This window comes from Gymnoscopelus braueri (assembly GCF_963280865.1).
Source record: "Gymnoscopelus braueri genome assembly, chromosome: 21".
In the NCBI taxonomy this organism is placed as follows: Eukaryota; Metazoa; Chordata; class Actinopteri; order Myctophiformes; family Myctophidae; genus Gymnoscopelus; species Gymnoscopelus braueri.
Window position 1 is genome coordinate 24,927,074 of NC_137623.1, and position 19,471 is coordinate 24,946,544.

At 44.4% G+C, this 19,471-nt stretch overlaps 1 protein-coding gene across 2 annotated transcripts in view; it reads right to left on the reverse strand.

Moving 5' to 3' along the window:
- Positions 1-7,759, reverse strand: part of boc (BOC cell adhesion associated, oncogene regulated) — a 32,087-nt gene extending 24,328 nt beyond the window's left edge. For both annotated transcript variants that reach the window (XM_080417926.1, XM_080417925.1), the window contains exon 1: positions 7,574-7,759. The gene's annotated coding sequence lies outside the window, so the exon portion shown is untranslated. The remainder of the gene's footprint in view (positions 1-7,573) is intronic.
- Between the last annotated feature and the right edge of the window lie 11,712 nt (positions 7,760-19,471).

A 19,471-nucleotide genomic window follows, 5' to 3' on the forward strand; every position in this document is an offset into this window, starting at 1 on the left:
TCTTGGACAAGGAACAGAACATTGTGGAATCTTATCTTGGCAACAGGACCGTGCTCAACAGGTGGAAGGGAGGTGGTGGTGCTGGTGGTGGGGGGGGGACCTAAATCCTCCACTTGAGACATCACTCATTCTCATGCCATAAAATTACACATCAAAAGCATCTAAGCATCTCTAACGAGGTTGAGAATGTGCCCCCCCCACTCACATGCATGCCCTTCACAAAGTATTAACGAGCTATATGCCCACCACCCTCCCCCCAACACTAACGAGCTACAGAGCGTCTCAAGGATTAACAAGAGAGATCAGGCACGAAGGGGAGTATGTGTGCGTGTAGAAAGGGGGGGGGGGGGGTGTTGGGAGCATTCAAATCAATTAGGCACCGCTGCATTTGCATAATTTAGATAACAAGGCCGAATTAACTAGAGAGAGCTAATTATGATGCCACGGCAAATCCACCCGCCCACATTCCTCTGCATGGCGTGGGATGCCAACGTGCCTACCAGGACCATGGGAACAGGCTGGTGCCTCCTGAGGGACCTCGAACCAGATACCCCTTGCAAACAGCACGCACATACACCGTCTTAGCGGTTTTCATTGTTTCCTTCACACCGTATGGACAACAAATGCTATGTTAAGTCCAATATTCCAAAGTGTGTGTGTGTGTGTGTGTGTGTGTGTGTGTGTGTGTGTGTGTGTGTGTGTGTGTGTGTGTGTGTGTGTGTGTGTGTGTGTGTGTGTGTGTGTGTGTGTGTGTGTGTGTGTGTGTGTGTGTGTGTGTGTGTGTGTGTGTGTGTGTGTGTGTGTGTGTGTGTGTTCAACACACAGTGTAGTGTGTGTTGAACCTCTCAGGGGAAGGCAGACCATTTCTGAGAAGCTTTCACCAACAGCCAAAAGTCTCAGTTCATAATATACTCACACAGTACACACAGTAAAAGCAAATGTCAATTTAACTCTGAAAGTGTGCAAATGGACCCTACGAGACGCTTTCAGAGTTAAGTTGACATTCTGGATTTTACTGTGTACCTAATCATTCCCATATACCACTGGAAGAAATCTATACCTAATGCCCAGTGTTTTTTCACACACACAAGTTACACATGCCCATTCTTTCCCAGTTTCTCTCACAAATGCTCACGCACGCACGCTTGCTGAGACATAAGCTAGCAATCACACAAGCTCCTATTACATGGTAAAAGTATACTCACAGAAGCACATAAATATGCAAACCTCAGGAAGTTTTTCCAGCACCAAATGTCAACAGAAACGCTAGGCGGCCCCGCTTATCCGCGCACTACGAGATATAACAGAATGAGCACAATGCGTGCAGCCGCAGACGTTCATACTCGCTAATAACATGTAGACGCACATAAGATATATTCACCCATACATATATAAGCCTGGTGTGTTCCAGCAAAAAGGGGGAGAGGGTGTAGAGGGGGAGAGACAGAAAGAGAAGGGGTGGGGGAGAGAGAAAGGGGCCTCTAGTCGCTTTGGCAGCTCATGCATCAGAGTGAATGGAACCAATTATAAATCAAGAGCAATTTCTGCCCATTATTCAGCAGGAACTGAGACCCAGGCTCGCTGGCCTGACTCCCCTGCAACTCTCTCTGGGAGATGAAGAATAGAGAGGAAAGAGGGGGGGGGGGGGCATGAATGGATAAAGTGAAATGTTATATGAAAACCAGATATGAGGCATTAGAAATTTTTGAGATAAGGCAGAGCGAGAGAGAGACAGATGGAGAGAGAGAGAAACGATGGAATGGATAAATATTTCACCATCATGTGAAAAACAGACATGAGAATGTCTTTAGAAAGCTCTTGATAGTCAAGAGAGAAAGGGTTGATGGGAAACAGTTACAGAACAGAACAGAGGGATGATGTTATGTGAAGATTAGAGGAGTGAGATAACTAACTAATCAATCAGGCGATGTGATGGTGGGAAGAAGATGACGCATGACAGAAGGGGCACAGAAGGGGTACACAGCAAAAATCAGTGTTCATTTAGCCTCCTGGATAAACTAGCATGGATGATTGTGCTGAGTAGAATGTCAACTGTGTTCTAGATGAAGCAGTTACACACTGGGTATTCCATGGTTATAAAATGAAAGCTGCCGGGGTCTATAAGAGCCGAAACAGCTGGAGAAGCCTCGTTTCAAAGAAAGCTCTCAGTTTCAGGAGCTGGATTAGCGTGCATATGTGTACTGTATGAGCATGCATGTGCATACACTTCGATAATGTGTGCGTGAGAGGGAAAGAGACATGGCAATGCAGAGCAGAAACGCTGCCATTTGTCCTGTCAGTCAAAGCCCATGGATTCCGTTTGTCCCCGGGGTGGGGGGGGGGGGCCGGGGGGCTCTGCAAAATCATAAAATAAAATCTCACATGTTTCCCCATCACACATTGTTGGCCGGCAAACAGAGGAGTACTGTCGATGGAAAATTCCAGTAGTGATAACCTCAGGGGCCCCACTAACGAACTAATCTGGTGCCCAATGATTTATTCTGTTGAATCATGTCTTCTCCTGCCAGTTCGAACATTCTTCAATGATGAGTTTCTCTCTCTAGGGCAACATCTTATTCGTCTTATTATCGGTTACTCTCTTTGAACGCAGCCTCAGTTTTCTTCAACATTCTTTACTTTTCTGGTAATTTTACCAGCTCCTTCAGGACAGTTCCACAGACGCAAACAAACACACCACTATTCAAATAGACATACGAGAGTGGATGAGGTAATGTCCTAGGCTGTAATGCTTTTTTTCCTTCTGCGATTATGCAAGGCAAAATACATCAAATTAACTCAATTCCGAAAAGTAAGTAAGTGTGTGAGTGTGAGTGTGAGTGTGAGTGTGAGTGTGTGTGTGTGTGTGTGTGTGTGTGTGTGTGTGTGTGTGTGTGTGTGTGTGTGTGTGTGTGTGTGTGTGTGTGTGTGTGTGCGTGTGTACACAGATTGGAGACGTAGAAAGTGAATGGTCACAGCAGTCAGAGTGCTATCTTGCGCTCGTGTCTGAATGATCTACAAGAGGGTGTCTGGGTTTCTCTTGGCTCGTTCTAACACTCCACTAATCTTTGTCCAAATATCTACACAGCACACACAGGGCTATTTGTCTGTGTGCACACAGACACACACACACTGCTTACTTACCAGTGTCTGGAGTTGATCAATGATCTAACAGACTCACTATGACAAACAACACATTGTGTGCGTGTGTGCAATGGTGGAGGTAACTTTATTATCCAATCAGGGGCTTAACGTTTTGCCTTAAGTACTGGAACAAATCAGCTCAATTGCTTTAATACGCTTCAGATAATCTGTATTAGATCTTTTTTTATCACAATGAGCGAAGATGCCAAAAAGATCAAATTATTTCAATAATTCTTAGAATAATACTTACAATAATACTAATAATACCAAGATTGCCTTGGGGAAAGCTAGTAGAAGCACAACTCAGAAGAACATCTCTCCACCATCTTTCTTCATCTCAACTAATTCATCTACCATTTCCTAGTCCCTCCTGCAATCATGTCCTCTCCACACAACCTGCCCCCCCCCCCCCCCCGTTATAATTCAATTCTACGTGGTCATTTACATACATTGTGAGGTCCTCCAACTCCCTGTCAGAATAAACTTTCACCATCACCCTGTTTCATGTCACATTCCTCCCATCTCTGTGCTGCAGGGAGCATGGCTGGAGGGGGAGAGAGAATGGAGAGGTATGCATGTAGCCCCAAGGGAGGAGACTGGACCCTGGCCACCTGGTGCTCCAGGTGTCCCGCTTTGGTATATCCATGCCTGACTGGACACAGAATCCCCCTCCAGGGCACCTAGCCCAGGCCAAGCCCCAGTCTACAATCTGTCAGCGCACCAGGCCTAATGCACCGTATGTCAACAGGCCAATAATGTTCAGCTCTGAGAAATCATGCAGCCTTATTTGGCGATGAGTGTGTTGGCTTGGTTTATGAAAAGCATATTATCCCAGCAAAACAAAACTGTCTGAAATATGAAAAGTATAAACTACCTTCCTCTCCCACACGTTTTCACTGTGTTCCCATCTCATTAATTCTGTCTCTAAAATACAGTTATAACACAGGACTGTACAGGTGATGTCCTGACTTTATGACTGTGTGAGTACACTGACTCCATTGCCCTTATTACACTGACATTAGCACTCTGTGTATGTACTGTGAATGTATATGGCCGTGAATATACTCCATAAATTCCCACACATTTCATATTGATAGCTGCTGCTATGTGGTCTCTTCTTGCACAAAAGACTGACTGAGGTACTCTCTCTGCCTTATCTTTATTTCGTTTTGAGTACACACGTCCAATGTATATTTGATATTGTTGCTGTTTTGTTAATTGACATTTCCTCTTCTTATGATTATTATTAAAAATGACTATTTTGTAACTGCAATTTGTGGAGACTTATTATACAGGAAAAAAATTCTTCCACTCTTTTTACAATAAACTTTAAGTTGAACATAAGTTTAAGTTTAAGTTGAGAGAGATTCAGGGCCAGAATGACAGGCAGCATTCCAGTATAAAGAGATCATCCTGATTGGACAGGACCTAACACATACACACACAGACAGGCCCATAGATTTGTGCCTGCAGGCTGTTATGACTGCATGAGTATACCTGCTGTCTTTGAGATGAAAGCACGCCCTCAGGTAGGACTTTTTCTGCTTTTGTCAATTATCAAAAACGTCACACCCTCTGAAATAACAATACACCAACACATCCTGAACTTTACAATACAGTAACAATAAACAAAACACCCGGGTCAAACGGTAGATATCAATCAATTGATGGATAAATGTCCATCAATGTGGCATCATTACTTGTTCCTTGTTTTGTTATCGTGGATTTCAGATAAGTTATCCATGTGAATGATTTAAAAAACAACTCAACAGTGAAACAAGTTAAAGCCTATGCTAAGGGATAGGGGAGACGTATCTTATTATACATCCATGATCCAAATCAAAAGGTAGGCTACAATCCAATTCAATGCAACACTCTTTAAGCGAAGCAAAGACCCAATATAAGATGGCCTGTCCCCACCAAAATAGCATATACTGTACAGTATAGGCCTATCTAGGGTCCACACACAGACTTAGGCCATGACACATAAATGGTCTAATGTCCTAAAGTTCCCATAAGCTGATCAGAACACTCATCTCTTCATTAACCAAAGGCCAAAGCCACAGAATTAATCTGCCCTTTATTTCCCCCTAAAAGCGGTCTGACCAATGTAGCTGAGAGTGCGTGTCTACTTCCAGTTAATTGCTAAGGTTTTGGCAGGGGACAGCAGTCTTGAATCTGTGCGTTCATCGGCGCATGGCTAATGGGTCCTCATAAGCAACCAAATAAGGTCAAATGACTGTGAACGCCAAGCAGATAATCAGACTGGAATCAATTAGTTCAACTTTGATCCACCCGACCGCCAATGATCAACAACAACTAAACAACAAGACCTCCTTTCTATCTGAGAGGAGCCGTCGCCAATCATAGTATGGGCAAGCCAAATTAATTCCCATGATGCGGCAGGGCCTAATTGGAAGAGGCCAGCCCTATTCGTTTCGACTCTTAATCTAACTGACATTGATTCAGCCCGAACAATCACGCCTCTTGTCTGATGCCATGTCTGTCACCGAACTGCCGAGGTTTCTACCAGGCGAGCCAGTCAAGACTCAATGTAATCCAAATAACAAAAACGACACCTGGGGTTTGAAACTTGAGCCCCTGCGGCTGTTCCTGCATCCCCCCCTCAATGCCCCCCGCGGACGCCGAGTGACTGACACCCTGGCGGAGAGCAGTGTTGCCATGTCCGCTTATTATAAGCGACTTACTTTTTCTGTAAAGTTGCTGGTTAAATATTGGTGGTTGCGGTTTTTTGGGCTTGTTTGTTGTTTCTAAAGTGTAGTTGCTTATTTGGTCTTGTTTCCTAAATTATGTTTAAACCAGTGGTTCTCAAACATTTTCATGACAAGCTCCCCCATATTAATATGTATTAATTTTGTCCACAGACCGCCCATCTGAAAATATTTTGTGCCAGGGATTTGTGTTGTAAAAATGTTCCAAAATGTCAAGATTTTTTTTTCTTTTGTTGAATATAGCAGATCTACAAGCTCACAACCACGACGCGTTGTGAGCTTGTAGATTGGCTATTTTCAAATGGCCGTAGCCTATTCGCTTCTTTTGGGGCTCGTTTTCATTGACCTGGTTGCTTATTTCTCTCACAAAATATGGCAACACTGCTCATTAGCAGCACCGGGATTAAGACAAACAATTTCCCATTAAACCATTCCTGAATAAGACGAGGGTGGTATCAAACGTATTCAGAGCAGCCACGATGACAGCTATATACAAGATGCATTCCATGGCATTGATGCTTGAGAGAATAGCTGAGCAGCTGTCAATTTATTGTAGGCCCTAATTAGGTTATTCTTCCACTAGGAGTTTGGTTTGGTGGTGATAGGGGGAGCAGGGGCTTTAGAAAAGCACACAATTAGTGGTGTTATAGCTTGCATCATGCGAATAATAAAGTCTGCTATGTCCATTTTGTGCAGAAACAGACCAATAAAGAAAATGTAGGCATGGAACCAATGATATGGAGAGGAAATCTGGCAGCGCTATAACTATGTCTGTTTTCAGTTACCCTATGGGACGAATACCAAAACGCTCGCCCCAAAACACAGTCGACCCGGGGCAAATCCAGCGGTATTCACCTGGTAGGCTATTCCTAAACGTAAACTATGCCTAAAACCTAACCTTATTCCACAACGTAATCTCAGTAAAACGGTGCCAAAACTTAACCTTATTCCTAAACTTAAACCTCAGTAAAACTATGCCTAAACCCTAAATTATTTCTAACGTTATCCTCAGTAAAAAAAACAAATACCGCTGGTCCGCGAAACAAATGGGGGCGAGTCTTCCGGTTACAACTGGGGATATAGGCTGAGGCCTGCAAAATAACACACACATTTTCTCTCAAAAACGGGATGTGTTGTCCACCAAACATGTTTTTCTGGCCAAGTTACCCCCAAAAACGTGTTCTAGGCAGTTATCCGTATTGTGCCTGAGGATTTTTGCCAGAAATGCAACGAATAAATGGGGAAAATAATGGACGCAGGTTCCCCGTTCCATCAGCAACAAGCTAAAGACCCCCATAACAAAGTTATGTTTTCTAATTAATGAGTTACATACACATCGTATAAAATAACCACAGCGACCGTTACTAAAAGGCCGAATACAGATCACTGATTTACTAAAAAAAAAAACTTGTTGAAAAAGTTTTTTGGACATCATCACCCAGCGAGAAACGATACAATGTTGCTATCGAAGTACCCAAGTCCTAAACTTGCAACATAGTAACTAGTCTCAGATAAAACAAATCTTCAAAACAAATCTTTCAATATTTATGAAATAAATCATTTTAAAAAGCAATGCGTGCCTAGCCTGAAACTTTGCATTAACGTGCGTAGCCTTAATGTATCTACAACTTTATAACACGTTAATATCCCGTCGCGGAATCGCACAAAAACATGGACCAATTTGAAGGGATAAAACTTACCAAAAAAACTGCTATATTTGGTGTTCACACCCCGTTGATCTTCTATTCGCCTCTCTTCTGCTTTGAGTTTAGTCCGACAAAAACACTTTTAACGGTTTTACTTTTCCCTCTAAAGCCTCGCTGCTTTAGTTAATTTACTGCGATGCCACCGACATTTTCTTCGGCTCCCCAAGTTCTCACATTGAAAGGCCGTTTTTGGATGACTGAGCTCAAGAACAATTCTCCCTTTTGCGACGCCTTCTCGGGATCCTCCCACTTCCCAAGAAGGAGGAGGGATCAGAACAATGGGGGGACGAGCTCCCAAATCCTAAAAGTTGGGTAGAGGGAGTTCTGTCGTTCCCCCGCACGGGGGGAACGACAGAACTCCCTCTACCCAACTTTGGGAAGACTTCTCTACAGGTTGCTGAGGAAGGAGTTGCAATGGTATAGGGCAAGAATTGTAGTGTGTAAAATTACAATTGGGGGGGTCACAACTGGCAAAGTGAAGAAGACAACTTTTCTACGGGACTAATGGTAGGACTATGGTGAAAAGAACAGCCCCTGCCTGCCTAGCCCCCCCTCCTCCTTCCCTACTCCCCCTGCTGCCTGCAGCCTGGGTCTGTTCCCCCTGATTTGGTATGCGTTGGTCCCCACAGAGAGCTTGTATTGACCCCTGTCCATTGAGGCCTGCAGGCTCTCTAGTGCAGCTGTGCCGCGCTGTGTTGTGGACGGCCGGGGACGGGACTGACCCATCCAGGCACGGCACAGGCACAGACAGCTATGGCGTTCTCTCTCTCTCTCTCTCTCTCTCTCTCTCTTTCTCTCCCTATCGCTCTCGCTCACTCAGTCACTCAGTCACTCAGTCACTCACACACACACACACACACACACACACACACACACACACACACACACACACACACACACACACACACACACACACACACACACACACACACACACACACACACACACACACACACACACACACACACACGTACCCTGTCTCTCTCTCTCATACCACAGTGATCACAGCAAGAGTCTCCTGCATGCTGTTCGCTCTGGAATTCTCTCTCCACTTAAATCAGTGCACTTTGAAATGAAGGGGGCCACACTGAGCCGTTCCTGTCCAGTTCATTAATAATGGACTATTCTAAGATCACAGGGTTTGATAGAGGGCCGGTTGGTGGGCGTTGGTGGGAAGCTCGCAGCCACTACCCTCGGTGAATACAGGAACTCCCACCACGTACCTGAGGGGTTATTGCAACCCAGCAGGATGCTATTCAATGACACCTGTTGCTCTTGTTCAGGTGAAAATGTGCTTGTGCGGGTTCGTAGGCATCCTTGTGGTCTATTCCTCCTTGTGTGTTTTCACAGATGATGTCAGTATGGAACTTTTGGATTTTGGATTTTTTTGGTGGCTCCTCAATGAATTCAAAAATCACTCCACATTACAATTTACCATTTAGGCATTTAGGCATCTCTTTAGGCATTTAGGCATCTCTTAATCCAGAGCAATTTACAGTAAGCAGGTAAATATGAGGTAATACATCAAATGCATAGAAATAGTAATCTAGGATCATAGGTAAACCAAGAACCTATCATCAGTGTAAACAGTCTAATATAAAAAATAAAATAAAAACACCATCCAGACTCTATAACACATTATGTTAACAAAATAGCAGGATGTTCCCACTTCAAGATGTTCTGAGCTGAGGAGCCAGTGTCATTAATTGTTGGTCTGTTCCATCCAGTGTTGTGGTGTCATTTGCCAATGCTCAGCACACTCGGCCAATGTTTTGATGGTGTTGCTACTGCACAGGGCGTTGTTTGTATGTGGTTCCCTCTCTCTACTTCCACAAAAAGACAGAGAGAGAGAGAGGGAGAGAGAGAGAGAGAGAGATTGGGTCTCCAAAAAACCCTCCATTCTACACCTCCCCCCTCTCCATCTCTCCACGCTGGGCAGGATGAATTAGCATGGGACAAAAGGCTTTGTGGGTCGGCCATGAAAGGCCTATTAACCATACTGCATCCCCCAGAGGCCCTGCCTGCGGGACACCGCCTCCCAGAATGCCACTCTCTCAGCAGGCCGCAATCCCAGCATGCACCGCTTCGCTTCAGCACTAACCTCCGTCACCCCCCAAGCCTCATTATAGTCCCGCACACAGATTGTCATGTAGATGATTATAAATGTTGTTATGAAAGTAATGGAGAGTGGCTATAGGAGAGAATGAGAGCGGGGGGGGGGGTTCCGATGATGGTGGCAGCATCTGTGTGTGTGTGTGTGTGTGTGTGTGTGTGTGTGTGTGTGTGTGTGTGTGTGTGTGTGTGTGTGTGTGTGTGTGTGTGTGTGTGTGTGTGAGATGTGACGTGATATAATGTGATTTGTGAGTTTTAATATATAAAAGAAAAAAGAAAAGCCCTGTGTTAGATTGTATGAGAGTGTTTGAGACATTTTAGGTGTTGGAATGTCGTTGTGAATTTGGCTTGGGCGTGAAATGTTATTGTGTGCTTGAGTGCAGAAACCAAGTGTGCACAACATTTATGTGTGTGTGTGTGTGTGTGTGTGTGTGTGTGTGTGTGTGTGTGTGTGTGTGTGTGTGTGTGTGTGTGTGTGTGTGTGTGTGTGTGTGTGTGTGTGTGCATTGTATGGGGTGATTTCTTCTCCTGAAGGGTCTGTAGATAGTGCGTCTCCTCGCTGAACTCCAGGCTCCATTGTTTAGGTAGTTGCCACGACAACGACCCATTCTCTCTCTGTCTCACTGTCTTCTGCTGACCTTAGCAGCTGTGTCACTTCCTCCATGACAAACCCGTGCGCACACACACACACACACACACACACACACACACACACACACACACACACACACACACACACACACACACACACACACACACACACACACACACACACACACACACACACACACACACACACACACACAGGTGTACAGCATCTACGCCCTTTCACTCACACTCACAAAGGCATGACAGAGAAACAGTGTGAGTGTGATGTTAGTCTATTTTATTATCACACAAGTTATTGTTGTCACACTTGTCGGTTAATTACAAAATAATGCGCTGAAATTGTGTAAAAATGCTATAGAGCTGGGGGTTACTGCAGGTCGGCACAGTAGGTTGGGCATGGTAAGGTTCCCAGTTCGATCCCCAGCTCCCCCTGGGTCAGTGTTGAAGCGTCCTGGAGTGAAGACACTTAACCCCTCCTAACTGCTCCTGATGAGCAGGTTGGTGCCTTGCATGGTTCTCCTCGCCAGGAGGCCGGAACGGCCGAAGGCGGAGGATTATGTACTCAATATCATTTCATGTGAGTCAGCTTCGAATGCTATCAATGCACCGAATGGGACATTATCACGTTTCATCAGACCATTGATTGGGTGTAATCAAGAGATACTGACCTACCCGGAGGCAGAGCTGTCCCCACAACATGATTTACGATTCTGTGCCTATCGGTACATAACTTGGACGGCGCTGAGTAGGCTCAAGCGAACGTCGCAACGTTTCGGCACGGCAACTCGCTCGCTTTAGCTCGCTCGGTGGTGCCTCCCGTGGCTCCAGTTCGCTTGAGACTGCACGCCTCCGTCGTGGTCCAAAACTATACTTTATACAAAACACCTCCGTCGGTAGTTCAGTATCTCTTGATTACACCCAATCAATGGTCTGATGAAACGCGGGTAGGTCAGTATCTCGCCTTCTTAGACCATTCAATCGTCTGATTCAACGTGATAATGTCCCATTCTGTGCATTGACAGCATCCAAAACGGGTGGTCCTGTCTGTCCGTCTGTCCGTCTGTGAACAGTTAATCTCCGGCACGGTTGGACCGATTGCCGTTTTCAAATCGGCCTCATGGTAGCGCTATAACAGGCCAATTCGCGGTTTGGCCCATAACTCTTGGATCATGTCACAACTCCATAAATAGACCCCAGCCATTAGTGCGGGACTCCATTTCACACTTTTTGCTACTACTGCAAATTCTGTCCAAACCTCACACAAATCTGTACATCTTTGTGTCCCCAGTGCACTGCAAAAGGGTCAGTGTTTGCTCTCTCAGAGTTAAATTAGGATTAACACGTAGGATTTTACAGTGTGTTTCTACAATTTGAAGATGGTAAAAACATCCACACACTGGTTTTAAAGGATGTGTGCGGATGTGCGGATGTTTTTACCTTACTTCTCCTTGATATTTGCCTTGATGTCCAGCACCTGGCCTAAATACAGGTACAAGATGTGCACACAATCTCCTCTGTTTCTACAATTTACAATTTAAGCATTTAACAGGCGCTCTTTATCCAGAGCGACCTACAAGAAGCAAGGTAAGCACATACATCAAATGCAGAGAGACAGTGTAGTGCCTCAGTAAACTATAGGATCACAGGTAAATCAAGAACCTAATCTAAACAATACATTATCAAAATAATAATCTGTACATTGATAGGATGCAGGTAAACAATGAACATCTGTCTAAATAACATGCCATCTGAATTACATTTTTACCTTTCTGTGAATATCATGACAGCTGTTTTCTCGCTAAAACTCTGTGTTCTACCTTCCAGTGATCGACCGCTCAAATATCAAGTTTCACTATATCACCCATATGCAGAAGGTTTTCACATAAGTTCAAGTGCATAAAAGAAGACATTTAGCATAATGGGAGGGTAGTTTTGTTAAAGCAGCACAGCGGTCCTGTTCTATAACACTGCTCTAAATGAATACAATATGCTCTCAATTTTAACCACTTGAGCTCTATTTTATACTTCCTCGTACGATGGTGTCGTGCTGCAAAAATAGCCAATCTAGCTATCACATGCTCACAGCTCGCATGCCATGATGTGAGCTTGTAGATCTGCTATTTTAGCTATTTTTGAACATTAGAGAAAATCACCTATAATGACATGTCAAAATAGGGATGCCAGGTTGAAGGTGGTTAAACTCGTGCTACCAAGAAAAGTGGAAAACGAGCTCAAGTCCAACTTGAGATTCAAAGTATAAATTAATTTCACATGTGCCACAAAGGAGCCAGTTGCAGCTTCACGCATGTTTGAACCTCATAAAGATAAGGATGATCTGTGGTACTGAGCTGCGCCGTGGGCATGTACATACATCCAGACACAAACAAAATTCTCACCACCATTTACAGACGAGAGATTTATTGCCGTCTTTCCGTTTCAGATGCCTTTCCCCAAAGTATGCACAAGTGTGCACACACACACATGCACACACGCACGCACGCACGCACGCACACAGAGGGGAGCATCTCTTAGGGAAGCTGTGCATCGCTGCCTCAGGGACTTTTCATATCCGGAGTTCTTATTATTCTTACTACTTCTTATACTGTAACTGTAGTAAAGCTTTCTCTCTCTGTGTTATTAGATGTTCTTTCGCTGTCAGGAGGTGCCTCACATCTCTACTGAGACCTTGGAAGGGGGCTTGTTGCGCACGCACGCACGCACGCACGCACGCACGCACGCACGCACGCACGCACGCACGCACGCACGCACGCACGCACGCACGCACGCACGCACGCACGCACGCACGCACGCACGCACGCACGCACGCACGCACGCACGCACGCACGCAGACAGAACGACAGACAGACAGAGTGAACAACAACAACAACGATTGAACAAGATGACTGTGGAGTTTACTTTAAGTTTACTTTGTTTGTTTGTTTATTTGATTGACTACCCTGGGTCCTTTCCAATATATGAGAGTTGCACGACAAAGGCACTTTACATTGGTAGTCCAAAATATGATTTTGGTCTCTTGCTGTATTAAAATGAATTGAACAAAATAGGTGATTTTCAATCATTTGTGGCACAAACCTGACCTTAATCCCATGGGAGTCTAAACAAGAAATAAAACATGCAGTGGGATTTCTGCTCTTTGGCAAATAAAATGATCAGTTATGTTCAAAGGATTAAAAATCTAATGTTCTGTTCTTGTGTAAATACCTCAGTGTTAACGTCATGTTTGTTCCATTGATATCAAGTAAACAGAAAATTCTGGTGCGTGGCTGTTTCTTGGCAAACAGGCCCAAGTCTGTCCAGTTATACATACTTGAAGGCGCAGAGTTGTTAGTATTGGAATAGTACTATATTCGTGGTAATGCTGTACTCCCAGTAAGCCTTCAAAAGCAACTCTTTTGCTCTATGGAAAAATCCCCTCTGCCGTTGTTGACAAAATCATACGACACCATGCCAACTTCACTACATTTTGTGTTCCACTTTCATGCATTATCACTGCAACCATGTTATGACTGCTGGAGAGGGATAATAATTAGTGTGCTGCTCTTTGTGGGATACATACACACACGTTACGCCACAACAGGCCCATGGGTTTAAGTTCTGAAGCTGTATCCCTATTGGACTGAAGTGAAAGTTTTGCTTCTAACCCTGAGTGCGTCCAGATGTTGCAGACAATCCTAATTGAACCTGGAGCCGCTCAAATCCCAGGCTCACTCAACTCAGCTCATCTCATATCTCCCCTTGGAACACGCCATGGCCTAGATTGGCCTGAATTGGCCTGGACTGGCCTGGACGCTACTCTCCCACCGATCTCTGACCACACCCCCTAAATATTTCACCCACGCATTTTTAATATAATAAAAGTACTGCCAAGTGCATTGCTAAAATCCTGCGCTATGTTATTGCTCAGGCTCTCATTAAGTAGCCTCTAGGGAGTGAGATGAAAAATGGCCACATCTCCAGAACAGGATGGCACAAAAGCCTGGGCAGTAAAGATAAGTTATAGGTACCAGGCCACGTTGCCGAAAGGGTCAAAGGGTCGGAAACAAGTCGGGGTCAGGGAGTTGAGGTTGTTTATCAGAGGTGCGAGAGTGAACAGCGGAGCTGAGCTATGTGTGTTTTGGGGGGGGTTGGGGGGGGAGTCAGAGACGTATGGTAGGGGAGGGCATTTAAAAAACCTGGAAACAAATCAACGGCAAAGAAAATGTCTGGCATTCCACCTTTTATCAAGCACCTGGTTTTATCATCCAAAGCCCTCCCTACATATGGTTCTATTTGGATCTCCCGTCTCGCCCTCCTCGTCAGTTCCCGGACTTCACCTCCCCTCTCATACTTCACTCTAGTCCTCCCTTCATCCATCTTATCTCCTCTTCCCTTACTTTTATGCTTTTACTCGCCTCCCCCTTCTCCCTCACCCACCCCATCTACCTCTCATCCTCCCATCATCCATCCATCTCTCTCTTTCTCTCTCTGCACCCCCCCTCCTTGTCTCCATCTCTCCATCCCTCTCTCCCCTTCTCTCTCTCTCTCTCTCTCTCTCTCTCTCTCTCTCTCTCTCTCTCTCTCTCTCTCTCTCTCTCTCTCTCCCCTCTCTCTGACTTCCTGCTCTCCGGCCTGCCAGACGGTCATAATTAACGGGGAAAACGATAGTCCCCCTGGCCCTGTGGAGCCCTCTACACTCACTGCCCTCTGTGTGTGTGTGTGTGTGTGTGTGTGTGTGTGTGTGTGTGTGTGTGTGTGTGTGTGTGTGTGTGTGTGTGTGTGTGTGTGTGGATACGCAGATCTCTGTTTCCCCGTACCTCCAGACTTGGCCCATGGTCCTACTCCTCTCAATGCGTCTTTATGTTCAGTGTCAGCACTGAAGTATGATCTCACCCGGCTCCAAAAAACACACCAAATGACTTACAGAGACTCCCAAACACAGGGAACACAAAACGGCCTACTATCCAAGAGCAATAACACCCGCACACGCGCATGCATGCACACACACGCACGCACGCACGCACGCACACACACACACACACACGCGCGCATGCGCATGTGCACACACACATACAGACACACTCTCGCACAACTAGTGCACTGGCAGCAAGTCTCATTATGACTAATTCTGAGACAGACAGACAGACAGAGAGAGAGAGAGAGAGAGAGAGAGAGAGAGAGAGAGAGAGAGAGAGAGAGAGAGAGAGAGAGAGAGAGAGAGAGAGAGAGAGAGAGAGGGGGAGGGAGGTCGAGAGAGAAAGATATTAGTGTTGGCATGTGGTTTCACATAAGCGAGCTACAGTTAACTGTAAGAGGACTGAAACTTACTTTTTCACAAGTTAAGCTACTACTTCATCGTACAATGAATAGCGAAAATAAAATAGCCGAATACACTCACAACACGCTGCAGTGCACAAAAATAGGGATGCCAGGGTTATTGTGGTTAAATGACATAATCACGTAAAGTGTGTGAAGACACAGTATGACTAAAGAAAAGTATGACTATAAAATAAATGTAGGTTTTTGCAGCTATGTGTGTGTGTGTGTGTGTGTGTGTGTGTGTGTGTGTGTGTGTGTGTGTGTGTGTGTGTGTGTGTGTGTGTGTGTGTGTGTGTGTGTGTGTGTGTGTGTGTGTGTGTGCACATGCTCACAGGTGTTTGTGTCCATGCACCAAGGCTGGGCAATATAGCAGACATGCAAGCTCAAAATACGTCGCTATGTGATGTGTTTTGAGCTTCTAGATCGGCTATTTTCACTATTTGCACGCCATCATTGTACAACGAAGTACTGTACAATACAGGGCTTAAGTGGTTAGTCAGACTAATTGATGAGTCTATTATTAAAAAAGAAAATTAGATTTTTTTCGTAATGATTCATATAATAAGAAATGTAAATGAATGGTTTTACATTTTACCGCTTCGCGATTAGCCTACATGAGCGAGATTAAAGGGTTATTTCACTTTAAAAAAAACTTTGGGTCATTTTATCATCTACTCAGGCTTTTGTGAGCCCCCCAGACCATTTTTAAGTTGCTTGATTCACTATTTAGATATTTGATATTCATTTTTCAGACACGCCCCCTTCCTATACAAACCCATTATAACTTCAAACAAAAATTTTAACATGTTAGATTCATCAAAAACACCCGTCCTTGGTTCTGGTGACTCACCCTGCCCTACTAATTTTTTTTTATTGTATTTAATTTTGTTCATTTTCCAAAAAATATATAAAAAATAAATGAAAAAAGTTATAGAAAGAACACGGCCCCCTCATGTATTTGGAGGGCAGGGTGAGTCACCAGAACCAAGGACGGGTGTTTTTGATGAATCTGAAAATGGAGTTTGAAGTTATAATGGGTTTGTATAGGAAGGGGGCGTGTCTGATAAAATGTATATCAAATATCTAAATAGTGAATCAAGCAACTTAAAAATGGTCTGGGGGGCTCACAAAAGCCTGAGTAGATGATAAAATGACCCAAAGTTTTTTTGAAAGTGAAATATCCCTTTAAGCCGGTTAGAGGTAAAACATTTCGGTTTCGATAGATTTTCGGTTAGTTGCCCAGCCCTAGCATGCACGTGCACGCATCTTGTGAGCTCTTACCTTGGCACGACTCATTGTGACATGCCAACCTAATGCCACCCCCCCTCCCCTCCCTCCCTCCCCCTTGGCAGTCAGATCCCAGAACAGAGGTCTGAGAACACAGGGCCCATTCCACAGTCCAGAGCTGATAAGGAGCAGAACTGATGCTATCTGTCAGTCATAGCCAGAGGGGTGGGGCACAGTGCCAGGGGTCAGGGCGCTGGGTCTCACACAGCCCCTCCCAGACCCCCCCCCCCCCTCCTACCACCCCCCCACCCGCCCCACTCCATTATCTGAACAAACAAACACACATCTTCCTCAAGATGTGTAAGTGTACTGGATGTAGACCTGTTATTGTGTATTGTGCTTGCACAGAGGAACAGGGGCACACACACACGTGCATGCACCGTGCACGCACACATGCACAGTGCCACAATTTTTCTGGTAATATGGTTATGGTGTTGTGTCCAACTGCTGTGTTTTCGTGCAGTTCTTGTGTATGCATACATGTCTGCACACAAATGTGAGTGTGTGTGTGTGTGTGTGTGTGTGTGTGTGTGTGTGTGTGTGTGTGTGTGTGTGTGTGTGTGTGTGTGTGTGTGTGCGCGTGTGTGTGTGTGTGTGTGTGTGTGTGTGTGTGTGTGTGTGTGTGTGTGTGTGTGTGTGTGTGTGTGTGTGTGTGTGTTGTGTCTCTGCGCATGCCAGTGCATCTGTGTGTGTGTATTTGTGTGTGTGCTGCAAGTGTGTCTGTCCGGCAGTGTAAATATTGTGTTGTGCTCCAGTAACAGCTCTTCCTCTGACTCTGCAGTAGCAGCACGCTTGACTGTTTATTTTCCTTCCTGACGGACGACTTCTTATCAAATAAGCAGACGCTGCCTCCCAGCCCCACTGTCCAACCACGCGCTCCCCAAGGATATCCCGCCCACTTTCCTGCGGTCAAGCCACGCAGAAGAGTCACACCACTGACGGACAGGCCTGTGCACCAGTCACATCGTCACCCATGACAAAGTACTTTCACTTGAGTACTGTACTTAAGTAAATGTTTTGAGTATCTATACTTAACTTAATAAAAAGTTAACTCACTCTTGTCATTCTGAGTGCGACACATTACTTTTATAAATGTTATTGGTCCAAGAGGATATCGCACCAGAGGAGCGCTGTGGTACCAAAAAGTTTATCTAAGTTAACAATGCATTGATATTAACAAGAAAATGTACTTTGTAATTTGTACTATTACTTGAGTATTTTGTTAAAGCATGTACTTTTGAACACTTCTATACTATCTATACTTTCACTCAAGTACTGCGATTGAGTACTTTGTCCACCACACACAGAAACCCAGACAGGGATCATAATCTTAGCTCAAGGTTCTTATCTTCCCTAAATTAGCAGTTGTGAAAGTAGGGCCAGAGGATCCAAAGAGGTCCTTGAGGGGGTTTCAGGGGGCCCCCAGCAAAATGAGGAACACATAAGCAAAATGTTTTATCTTTTGGCGATCGGCTATTTTCAAAGAATTTGGAAAAAATCATTAAAAAATCTTGACAAATCTTTTCTTATGGGGGTCCTTGGCACAAAACCTTTTTAAATGGGGCCCTGCGGCCAAATTACATATCAATTTGCGGGAACTTGACATGAAAATGTTTGAGAACCACTGCCCCGAAATGATGATGGATGCGCATGTGACTGACTGGAAGTGCATGATGAGCTAAACCGCAGCTCACACAAACGGACATACCTCCATAGATATTAAGTTCTGATCCGTGACGCCCCAGAACAGATTTTAGCCTTCAAAGATGCACATGTGTATACTCTCGTCGTCACACACACACACACACACGCACACGCACACGCACACACATGCACGCACGCACACAGTAGATGTGTAACGATTAAGGGAGTCAAGTTGTGCCTGGAATAAATCTGATAATGAATTAAAAGAATGTAGTAATATGGGTTTGTTTAAGAAGTTTAAAAACAAAGCAATGGATAGCTATATAGAGTAAAAGGACGATCAAGTCTTATTGGGATTCTTGGTTAAATTACTTAACTTTTTATTATTTGTTATTGTTATTAAAATTGTTATTATTGTTGATAATTATTAGCATTATTATTATTATTATTATTTTTAACAAAGGAGCAAACAATTTTTTTTTTTTTTTAACATTGTATTGGCGAGTGGAAATTAGTTACATGAATTGATGTGTTTGAATACTTGTGGACAAGGTGTATTTTTTTAAGTTAAATAACAAAAGGGTAGACGTAATAGGCTTAGGCTTCAGTCTATACTTTTTTTTTAATACAATGTTTTGTATGGGAAAAAAATCTGTGAACAACCGGGGAAAAAATAAACAAATAAAAACACACACACACACACACACACACACACACACACACACACACACACACACACACACACACACACACACACACACACACACAGCAGATGTGACAAATGCCACAGTGGGTATATTTTCTCTCTGTCGCCATAGCAGCGTTCTCAGTAATATAACAAAGAGATAAGGGCCGATGGTGGCTCTTTACAATGGAGGCTTTTATGAGTCAATATGAGCCTGGAGAGTCACTGTCTGATCCCTG